The sequence below is a fragment of the Argiope bruennichi genome, chromosome 3, assembly GCF_947563725.1.
Source record: "Argiope bruennichi chromosome 3, qqArgBrue1.1, whole genome shotgun sequence".
Lineage (NCBI taxonomy): Eukaryota > Metazoa > Arthropoda > Arachnida > Araneae > Araneidae > Argiope > Argiope bruennichi.
The window spans coordinates 57,117,180-57,129,347 of NC_079153.1; the positions used below are offsets into that span (position 1 = coordinate 57,117,180).

The 12,168-nt window shown below is 29.3% G+C and overlaps 1 protein-coding gene across 2 annotated transcripts in view; it reads right to left on the bottom strand.

The window, feature by feature from the left end:
• Nucleotides 1–12,168, bottom strand: part of LOC129963673 (metabotropic glutamate receptor-like) — a 183,017-nt gene that overhangs the window by 100,932 nt on the left and 69,917 nt on the right. The window lies entirely within an intron of this gene.

Genomic DNA, 12,168 nt, shown 5'->3' on the forward strand with positions numbered 1-12,168 from the left:
CAATAAAGGGAAGTCATGAACAAAAAACTCTAATCAAAAATTCTCCCAAATATAATTTCTAAGTTACTAGAAATAGGAACATTTTTGTAAACTCATTTGAAAAAAATCAGGGTAAAAATAAGTTTAATAAAATCTGATTCACCAATATCAAGTTAAATATTAGTGTAATAATTAATTTTACATTTTAATTATTTTCTAATTTTAATTTTAAATTTGTAATTCTTTATCGTAAATATCAGGAAGTCGTCACTTTTTCTTAATTTCACTGTCAAGTGGCATTAATATGTAGTTAAACTTTTATAATTTACTACAATTTTGACTACATATTATTATCAGTTTGACTATATATCATTAACAGTTTATCCATTAATTTAAATGGATAAACTGTTAAATTTTCATTAAAAGTAATCAAGTGTAAAATATTGTGAACTCTAGCACATTAGAAAGGTGGAGAAGGACTCATTATTAACAGAAAATAAGTAAAGTAAAATTACATTTCATTGAAACATTGCAAAAACTAACTAAATTCTGCTCAAAGTTTAAATAAGAAATGATAAAGATATATTATAATTGAATTGTGCTTTTACAATGAAAAGTTTAATTTAAAAGATTTTATATCAAGCAATTTTCAAACTAAATTTCCATGGGCTTTTTTCTTCTTGTTTTTTGAACAAAACTTTTTTTCAATTCTATGAAAATGGGTTCCATAGTGACAGTTATTGCAATGATTGCAGATGTTGTCATTTCTTTTTCATTTTTTTCATAGAATATCACCAGGTATGTATTCACAGTGTAAGAAATCAACTCCCATGTATATCCTTTCAACCGACAGGGAATCCTAGAGATTCCAAGTTCGGGGATATTCTGTGGCGAAAGAAAGTGTAAGAAATCATACTGGTGCTAATCCTACTCTTTAGAAACATTCTGAATCATTGAATGATACTTGTGGTGACAGAATGGAAGCAAGAACTAAGGCCAATTCCAAAGTGTTATAACCGAATACAATTATTCCTGTCACAGGAGATGCGTACTGTCATTAGAAGGAAAATAACTTGTGGTAATTTATTATCCACATAGAATATGTTAGGAACAGGAAGGTTTATTCTTTCTTTTTTTACTATTTATTCGCGGTGCATTCCATAAGCAAAATCGAATTCCATAAGCAGTGGATCTTAGGTAAGGTCACTAGTGTCTTGCATAACATTGGTGGTGAAATATAGATGTTTGGCTTGAATTCATCTTTCAGTGATTTATTTACGTGTTTGTGGAATACTCACAAAAGAATATGTTTATGCTCGTTCTTTATACAGAATTATTATACTCATATATAAGACACAACTGATCAAATTGAACATTCATAGTTTATACTTGTTTTTCGTGTAAGTGTAAAAAGAAGAAGAATATAAAAAAAGTCTCACCGGAGACTTGTATAACAAATTTTTCAAAAATCACGTACAGTTATATCTTTAGCAAACAGGTTTGAAGTTTTACCTAATATAAACGAAGATCATTTTATTTTAAAATAAGTTCCGATTATTTGTTGAATTCTGAACACTTTCTATTGGTTCGGTTTTCTGCTTACAAAATTCTTTAAAAAAAAAAAAAAAAAAAAAACGAAACAAAACATGACTGTATTTTTTGAAAATAAGTCTTTTTTAGAGATCGGATTTTAAGAATGTTATATTCAATAAGCATCTCTCTTTTAAATATTTTACTCAAAATCTTTTTAGAATACAGGTAAAAAAGTATCCAATATGTATACCTTCATTTTGGATTTCATGTCTTCTCGAGATAAATGTAATATATACAGACGGAAAAGAGCACAGAATACGGAATTACACTGTATGTTAAAATATGCAAGTGCGAATATTATATCTTTTTAGCGAGGAGATGCCATATCTGTGACTTTAAAATAAAACAAGAGAAACGGGAAGGTGTTTAGGGTTTTATTTTCTGAAAAATATTCTTTTCAGTTATTTAATATGAGAGGGAATGCATGGGGAATTTAATTTTCACAGAAAAAAATCCATGGTATCTCACACAATTATTATGTTATTCATGCATAATTTATTAGCCCAAGACAAATGTGAAGCGGAGGAAGGAAAAATAATCTGTGCTTAGCCGCATTCTGGCACTTAGGAATAAACAAGATTTATTATGCATGTAAAATTGTCCTTAAACATTCATTATATTTACATTTGTGTTCACGAAATGTTTTTTTGGCAGGGTTATAATAATATTTGAATATATGAAAAACGGAAAATGTATTTTGAAATGGAATAATGTTGCTTTTACTTTTCCGTCTGTGAAGATATGCAGATAAAAAATATTGGTATAATTCTGTATCTTCACCTTATAGACTGCCAGATTTCGGAAAATTAAATTTGAAACTATGCATGACTATCTTTGAATTAAGACGATGATTCAAAAGAAGATAAACCAAGGCAAATGGATTTTATGTCATTTAATAGGTTGTCTTTAACCGAGATCATAAATCTGTTTCAAATTTGATCCATATTCGTAAAAAAAATGACTAATATCTGGTGACTAACCCCACTTAGTCAAGAAAAATTAGCCAAGCTCTTGATTAATGGAAAAAAAAGAAAAAAATGAGATTATTTTAATCAGTTACACCAACCTGAGAGCTCTTAGGTTTTGCGTTAGATAGAAGAAAGGCATTATCTCAAGTATGTTCTTTATATGAAAAGTTTCAGAGAAGGAGGATTGTTCCACAATTGTGTTCCACTTTAAGCTAAAATCCAGCAGCAATTACTATTTCAGTGTTAGAGCGCACATTAATTACCGGTTTTGAGATAACTTTGAATTAGAGCTTTGCCTGAGAAAATTGATTCAATTATTAGAATAATTTTTTTTGCGTATCTTAATTAGAACATTGATTTAATTAATTATTCGCAATTTTCCCGATTGAATTGTTTCAGCTACGTGATTTTTTTCATTTTTTATGCCATTGGTGAAGTGATTAACTGTCGATGCATAAGCAGGTAATCAAAATATACTGACAGATAGATAAATAATATTGTTTTAATATCAAATATGTAGAACGATATGGATTTTTTTAACCAAACCTACCAAAAAGAATTAAATTATTGTTCCGAAAAGCGAGCTTGCATTGCATAATTTGCAAATCTTAACTCCAAACGTGCAATTAAGAATTTGGTGTGGCATCATTAAAGTTAAACACCTCACAAACGGATGAAAGACGCATTACACGTGCATCATATCCACATTTCGGGGCTGGAACTACCAGATTCCCATACATTTTTATTGGAATCTTGTTTCGAACCTCCATTATTCTGGTCCAAAACTGAGATCTTACCATTAGACCACCATGGCCTCTTGCCATCAACAGAGTAAAGAAAAAACAATCCGTCAGACATACATTGTTGTAATGAAAATTCGAGCTAACTATGATTGTGGTATTTATGCAACATTTTTAAAAATGCGTTAGGACTTAAGTCATTTAACAACATGGTGTTTTTATCTTTTCTGCAGTATTCACAGTACATTCTAAAATTGTGGGAGCGACATCGGGTACATTGTGGGAGCGAATTCTTGACACAAAAGTGCATCTATAAATGAAGCGAAAAATTGTGATTGTCAAAAATTTTGACTTCAATATTTTTGTAATTCTACAAGAATCGGATTATCACATGTCCGAAAAAGCCATATTTTCCAAATACTCAATAAGTATAAATTTGAGCCAAATTTTGATGATAATTTATTATTATGTTGTATGATAATTTATAATTATGGTGTACAGTAGAAATTTTCATTCATCTTTTTTCTTACTTTTTTAGTTATGGCGTTCACTAAAAGCTAACCATAATTTCAAAAAAGACTTCAAAAAAATTCTGGCAGGCTTAAATCGTACAGATTGCTCTTTGTTTTATGATTAAAGTATTTTTATTGATGTATGAAAAAAATAAATTGTAACTTCACTCCCATTTTGGTCTGTTCTAGGCTGTTTATTAAATTCACACATTCACTTTTTAACAAATTAGATACAACACTAATTTGATAAATAGGCACAATTATGTAATCGGAAACCAGCTATCATATTCTGATTTTCGAGTTCCCTACTAAGACTATAAATTCATTTTCAAAACAAACATGAATCAATATACTTCACGACAATTTTATATAAATTAATTATTAAAAATTAAAAAAAAGCAATGTAATATTTACAGTAGCAAAGCGGGGACTCACGCAATTAGTCCGAAGTTGACTCATTGTAGAATCATTTCGTCCAACACCAAACTAATTAAGCTCTCAATTTCCATTCAAAGCTCGAAAATGTATCTACTACACATGGGAAGACCCATTAATATTTCAATATTCTTAATTTGCAGCGTAAAGTACATTTAACTCAAATCTAGACGCCCTTAATGAGTTTCAATCCTAATTTTCTATAGCTTCAAGGTTAATTTCTGCGATTGCCATTGCTATCCGCTCGTGTGGACAAATGGATGTTCTCACATACGATGATGTGAGCACGCGATTTCTTGATGGAGTACCTTGCCGAAAGAAATCACGAAAGGGGGAATATTGTAGCCATTCTCAGAACCCTGTCATACTTGATAGAGCACGGTGCTGGCAATCGTTCAACTAGTTATTCGTCTGCTGTGTTGCGCTTGAGAATGTATATATTATTCATAATGACTTCAATTAAAACTCTGATGGAGTGGTCTCTCTGGAACTCTTCCTCATGCTTTCTAATTAAGATTTTGTACCTATACCCCATATAAAATTATGAATCTTGGGTAAGGCTGCAAATGCCTTGCATAGCATTAACGAATAATTATTACGAAATATAGATCATTGAGATAAATCTAATATTTTTGATAATTTTATCGTGAGATTATGTATTTGGAACGCCTTTTTGCTGACCGAATGAAACTAAAATTTCACGCAGAACTACAGTTGTAGTCACAAGATATTTCATTCATTTAAGTCATTCTCTTTATGAATGTGTTATAGCGCTTACATGCATGCAAAGGTACAGAAAGACAGAAGGTCAACCCTTTGACAGAGATGAGTTAAAAGTTGATAAGAATTTATATTTTAGTTGCTGAATCTGTGTACCAAATTTTATATGTCCTGCTCTTTGCGTTTTTTAATTATAGTTTATTTGCAACCTTGTGCATGGATTTCTTCCCAAATCTGAAAGAAATCTACAAATTTAGTTGCGGGTCCAAATACCACATTTCATCTCTGTAACTTAATGCTTTTGTATATTGATAGGCAGACAGGCAATAAGACAGACAGGACGTCAAAAATGTTTTTTGAACTCAGGAAGATATGAAACGTGGATATTCATCAAAAACACCAGTTCGAATTTCTTCTTACTTTATATACGAGAAAGTGCAAATTATTTTAGGAATTAACTGACGCATTGGTTGCATTAAATATTCAATTTTTTTGGTTAATTTTCTTAATGGCTTACTGACTATATTTGGCTACGATGCTTGATTAACATGATTAAAATAGAAAGAACGTTCTACAGTTGATTGATTCCCATGATTGATCAATTCAGGTTTTAAATGATAAGAGTCAGCTTTTATCACAATTCATTCTTTTATTTTTTAACCTGAATATATTTAGTACAAGAAATCATATATAAAGCATCACACCTCTCTCTCTCTCTCTAATTTAAGAGGTAATCCTACTCAAAATCGATGACATTTTATCCATTTCATTCAAATGCAATCTGTGATATAAAACATGTCTACTTATAGCTAAAATTTTCATGGAATAAAAGTATTCATTTTTGTTTGACCATTTGAAAGTAACGGTGCAAGCCAATCAAAATATTTTTGGTAAGACCTTTGTTCAGTTTTAATTTTAAAGTTCATGAAAAAGTGAAAATATGGTTTCTGTTTTAGGATGGATCTTACTTAATAAAAATTAGCTAGAGGGAAGTGGCACATAATTTCTGAATAAATGCTCTGTTTTTTGAAAAAAAAGTAATATTTATGTATTTTAAAGAAATTTAATCTTTGTTAAGAAATTTAATCCTCAAATGTTAGTTACATTATTAAAAAAATATCATCAGTGGTACTAACTCAGAACCCCCCCCCCCTAGAAATTCAGAAGGTATTCCAACATTAATAATTGAGGAATTTTTATTATTTTTAATCATTCAACTTTTGCAATTTTTAAATTAGAATTTTTGAAAGGATTTATGCCAAAGAAGAATTTAATATATTTAAAAGAAGGTACTTGGCAGTTACGCAATATTTGAAAAAACTGATAGGAAAATATTACTTTTCAGCTAAACATTGTAACATGATGAAACTTTTGACTTTATAAATCTGTCTTCAATTGTTTTATTATTTTATAACAACGATGGCATACACACAAAAATGCATTTAATATTCTCAAAACATGATTGGACTGAAATATTGAAAATTATTTTTGTAAAACATATTTAAAAGTATTTGTTAATGTTTGTTAAATTTAGAAATAAAATGTATTTACATAAATTTGGATTATTGCAAAGATAAATTTTTGAATTGCAATCTGGTGTAATTTTCTTATTATTATAATATGCAAAGAAGTTATAAATGAAAAAAAAACCCTTAAAATATTAACTAGCTTTTAATTAAAAATTCGGATTGGAAAAAAATCTTGTATTTTTGAAGCTAAGAAATATTACATGCCAAATTTGATGGCTCTTCATCTAGCAATCTTCCTGGTCAAGTGTTTAAACAATTCTTCAGTACCATGTCACAATATAGAGCTATATGCCAAAATCTATATTTTATTATGCGAAAAAAGGAACTAATATCAAAGTAAATATCAAAGCTTTCGAAAATGTCCATTAAACTGTCGTTTTATCTAAATGTTTTATAATAACATAATTTGTATAATTAATTGATCTGATATTTTGGTGAACTCGGTATGTAGCATTAAGATGGATTTAAAGCCTTTCAATTTTTTATCCTTAAACTTTTAACGCTCTTTTTATGGCAATATTCCATATTACTCTAAAGGTTTTGTTCTGTCATTCCGTATATTGAACCTTTCTGCATAGCTTTTGATTAATATTGTTTATTAAATTATAATTAAACTATTAATTATCATTTGATATTTATTATTTTTTGGTGACAACATCTTGCTTTATTGTATATTTATTGTCCTTTTTTTGTAGCAATTTTTTTCTTTCTGGTTTTATTATAATATCATACGTTTAAATAAAACTGCTAAAAATATTCCATTTAATAATTACTTCTTTGTGTCAAGAGTATTAAATTATTTATTGCTGCATTTTCATTTCTGCATATTAAGTTTTGTCCTTGATAAAACATTTGGTACAGAAATGCTCGACATCTAAAAAGATGTCGTTGATATTCAAAATATGGGGCGCCCCACGATCAATATATTTCTCGACAAAATCGTCCAAATCCAAGAATAACAATGCCATTTTTATCTCGTTTCCATCCACTGGTGTAACACGTTTAAACTCACAATTGTGAAGGGATGAAAAAAAGGGGGAAATTGAAACGTTACAGGCTCCGAAACAGAAAGGAAGTAAGACGTGGAAAAAGATTTAAAGCGACACTTTGGGGGAGGAAAATTTATTTTATCTGACAATGAGAAAAAAAAAAAAGCATGCATGCAGAAAAGAACGTTGGGGAAAAAAGTATACGCATGGATGTCGGTTTCCCCATAATAACGAGGTATAGAAAAATGCTTCAGATAGAGAAATGAGCCGTTACAGAGGGGAGGAGCATTTATTCCACTGGGAAGGGGGTGGTTCTAGGGAAATATTCGAATCAGACGATACTCCGTCTTGGTTATGTTTTGGCAGAACATATTGATGGAAGTTTAATAAAGAATAATGTCATTTTGTGAAATGGTTGCATAGCCATGAAAGATTTTTGGCAAAGGAAATAAAATAAACTTAATTTCTTTTAGAAATATAAAAATATTTTAATGAAAACTTGGTTAAAAATTATCTCAGTTGTAAAAGGTTTGGAAATAGCAATTATTTTAGCAAAAAGAATTTCGTTTTCTAGAAGGTTTTATGGCTTGAGAATATTTTATTGTTTAAATTCGGTTTTGATATTTCATTAAAAATGAGAAATGATTGTAATTTAAAGTTCCTTAAGAAAGAAAATTTTTGCTATATGATACAATATTTATTATAAAACAATAGAATTATTTAAAAAATAAATAAAATTTTTAACATCAGATTTAATCAAGATAGATTATTGGCAGCATGTTTTAAGTAACAGATGATAAATCTTCCTACTTGATCAAAAATGTATTCTAATTAAGCGTTTTGTTTCCGATAAAAGCAGATATTTTCTTTTCTTGGAGGAACGAAAAATTCGCTTGAATGCACAAAGGAAGCATTGATTTTCAGATGGATTGCTTAAACGGAAAAATGAAGTAGTGACTCTCAAATAGATTGTTTAAATGGCCAAAGAAATCAGTGACTCTTAGATGGATTGCTTAAATGTATAAAGGAACGATACTCAAATTTACATAAATCATTCACTTTTTGTGATTGATTTAGTTTATCGGATTTATTTTAAATAAAAAGATTTGGCACATCTTTTTATTCAAAACATTAGTGTTGCAAGAATATTTTGTTAAATATAATTTACGGAACTGAGAATAAATGTAAAAATTTAAATTTCGTAATTCGTAATTTATCAAAGAATTTGTTGATTCATGTTAGAAATTTAAGCAATTTTGTTAGCAGATGCATAAGGTTTACTTGTTAGCTGACGGAATCTAATTAGAGTGAATATCCTGTGCATATCAAACTATGTATGCATTAAACAAAACTGATTTATTGAATCAATAATATGGATCTTAAAGATCGCAGAAACTTTTTCCTTGCATTAACTTTTTTGCAATATATTTTATATTTACTTCCTTTCATACAGACACGTGCTGACTATTGTACTTTTATATGCTTAAATTGCAATAATAATTAACTTATTTTTTATTTGATATTTTGTTAATTGATGACAACACGCTGATTAAAGCTAATTTTTTACCCATTAACGTGCAACATGCTCGTGCAGCTTAAATTTTATTTTTATTTTGACTGAAATAAATTGTTGAAAAATATAATTAAATTATTTTTAAAAAATCATTAAAAATAGAAATTTAATTTGTTGGTAAAGCTGTTAGTACCATTGAAAAGATTATTTTTTATCTTCAATTTGGTGTAAAAATCAATTTTGTGCTGTAATATTTTCGGAAGTTATAGCGGAAAAACGCCGAAATTTTGCTTAATTTTTAATTAATTAAAATTCTAATTAAGAATTTTAAAAAACGCTCCGAGATGCACAATCCCTGCCTCCAAGGTATATACGTGTCAAATTTGGTAGCTGTAGTTGAACGGTCTGGCCTATAGAACGCCAAAACACTCACACACACCCACATTGAGCTTTATTATAAGTATAGATGACATAATGATCAAAATTAGGTACAAAAATAATCTATGTCACTTTTTATTTAACAATTTATTTTGAGTTAAATTATCAGTTTTCATTTATGCCAGAAAATTATAACATTTATAACTCGATAAATCCTCACATAAGATGTCAAGATTCTTAATGCTGCAAGGAAGAATTTCACAGTTTCATAATACATTTTAAAAATGATATAAATTATTTAGACACTGTGCGACTAATAAAGCAAGTTTTACTTAAGATAGGATATATGTATTTTTAGTATTGAAAAGAAAAAAAGGTTGAAAAATAATCCCCTCCTTTCGAATTAACTAAATGCCAAGGAATTCATAATAAAGCTTTTCATTTTCATATCTTTTAAGTGCATTGTTGTCATCAAAATGTACCATGGAACAGTTATTGAAACCTCGAAACATCGTAGAATTATGAATCACATATTTGCATAATTTAGTCATGCCTGTCACATATAAACTCATTTCATCTGTTGTTGAATCAAATCAGCTAATCAGCTAACGGAGGAGCGATAACTAAATTTCATCATATCAGATTATTGCTCTGATATTTCCTCGTGTCTCTGAACATAGTAGCGATTGCATAGATGATAAGGTCGGTTGTTCTCCTCATACATAGTTAGAAGTATGTTTTATTATGAATAATTGTATGCAGAGTTCATTTGTGTTTTTTTGATGGAAATATAAAAATATAATTAAAGCAAATAATTAATAGATTTTCAGAAGTTTTATAAAAATGTCAAACTTAATTTAGTTTTATTTATTACCTTTGTACTATAAAGAATGTTTTCCAACCGATTTTTATGGATAAAAACTAAATAAAAGGTGTCCCAAAATTAATGCGAGATTTGAATTTGTGACCATTCGTGTTGTAAGATGTTGGCAAACCTATTAAAAAACTCCATTTGGTAGCTGATAGTTGAGGGTTTATATGTAAATAGCATGAATTTATTTTAAAATTTTAAAACTGATTAGAAAATAAAATTTAATAATCCAATTAGACTAATTTGAATGTTTTGAAAATACTTTCAGAACAAATAATACACTTATTCGCTTTATAATTTGAAACAATAGAATTGAAATGAGCATTAATTTACTCTCTAGAATACAAAATAATTGTAACTGCCAAAAGATGTGAATTCGAGATTTTGACGAATGTTTGACTTCCTTGAATCCACAAACACATTTTTGAAATTATCTGAAATTTCTGTCCGTATGTCTATTTGTCTATCTGTGAAAACTTTAAAAAAGCTGAACCAATCTGAAAAAAAGTCGAGACATATTTATTTATGAAAACCTTTACTAAATACTTTAATGATACAATTCTCAATATTGTAATTGAAGAAGCAATGCATATAAATCCGTAAAGCGGTATTTATTTCACTAAGCTTTTAAATCATTTCAAATAATATTGAATATTTGGAATAATTCCCGAGAATTGCTAGCAGTTCATTCAATCATTAATATTTTCATCTCTTTGCTGCATGTTTATCGAGTCTTTGATGTAGTTTCGCCCTTTTGTTTTCAAACCCCACCCATCCATTGACAGACGCTAAAGCATGCATCTCCTGGAAATATTATCTGTTTCAGAAACTAATTTCAAACATCTTTTTCCAAGTCGATGAATTCGTAAGATTTATTGCAGATTATGTCTAGCTGCAAGTCTGGTCACTAATATGAAGGTAAATGCTCTGAGGTGGATGTAGATTCGTTTTCCGTAATTTAGTTCAGATTCTCGTTTCACATAAAGGTTGCTATGTTTAACTATGGACCAGTGAATTAGAAATTACTCATTTAAATTATCAAATGCCTCATAAAATAACGTAGAATTAAAATTTTCATAAAATGCTGATTTTTTTCCGAAAGGTATTAATTTAGCAAGCAAATATCACAAACTATTCAATAATGGCCCAAGAATTCCTACAGATAGAGTTGTTGGAACAGCGAATAAATTTTGCTATTTCGAAGACTGCAAAGTGGAATAGGACAATTCTTAGTTAACAAAAATTCAAAATGGGTTATAAGCTTGTTTAAAATGAGTTTTATTAAAAATTCCGAACTGATATACTGCTCTTCCATAACCGTAACTGTTGCAATAAGCCTTCAGAAACAGAAGCCAAGGAATTTTTCATTTATTTTTTGCATATATATATATATATATATATATATATATATATATATATATATATTGAAAAGAATATAAAAACATTATGTTTTGTGCTTTTGCTAATGAATCACTTATACGAAAAATATTTCCAACCGTATACAAACTTTAATAATTGAGGAAATATATAAAAAAAACTTTAAAGCAATTTTTCATTTTTTAATTGCATTGATTTGTGGAATTTAAGGATTCAAAAGACATTTAAAATAAAAAAACCGGGTCCCAACGTCAGGCTTGTGGTCATCACAGGCTACTGAATGCTCGAGCTGGAAGGAGACTTGCCAGAGTTGTCCACTCCAACAGAAGAGCAACAGTACGTCAAATAGCGGAGGATATTAATGAAGGAGCAACTGCGAACGTCTCTGAACAAACTGTGCGGCGCGCATTACACCGTATAGGCTATGGGAGCCGACGACCGAAAATGCCTAAGCCTGTTCGAAAGCCTATGCTGTCAGCCTTGAACAAGAGCCGACGTCTCCAGTTTGCAAATACTCACAAGGATTGGAGAGTAGATGACTGGAAAAGGGTCATGTGGTCTGAT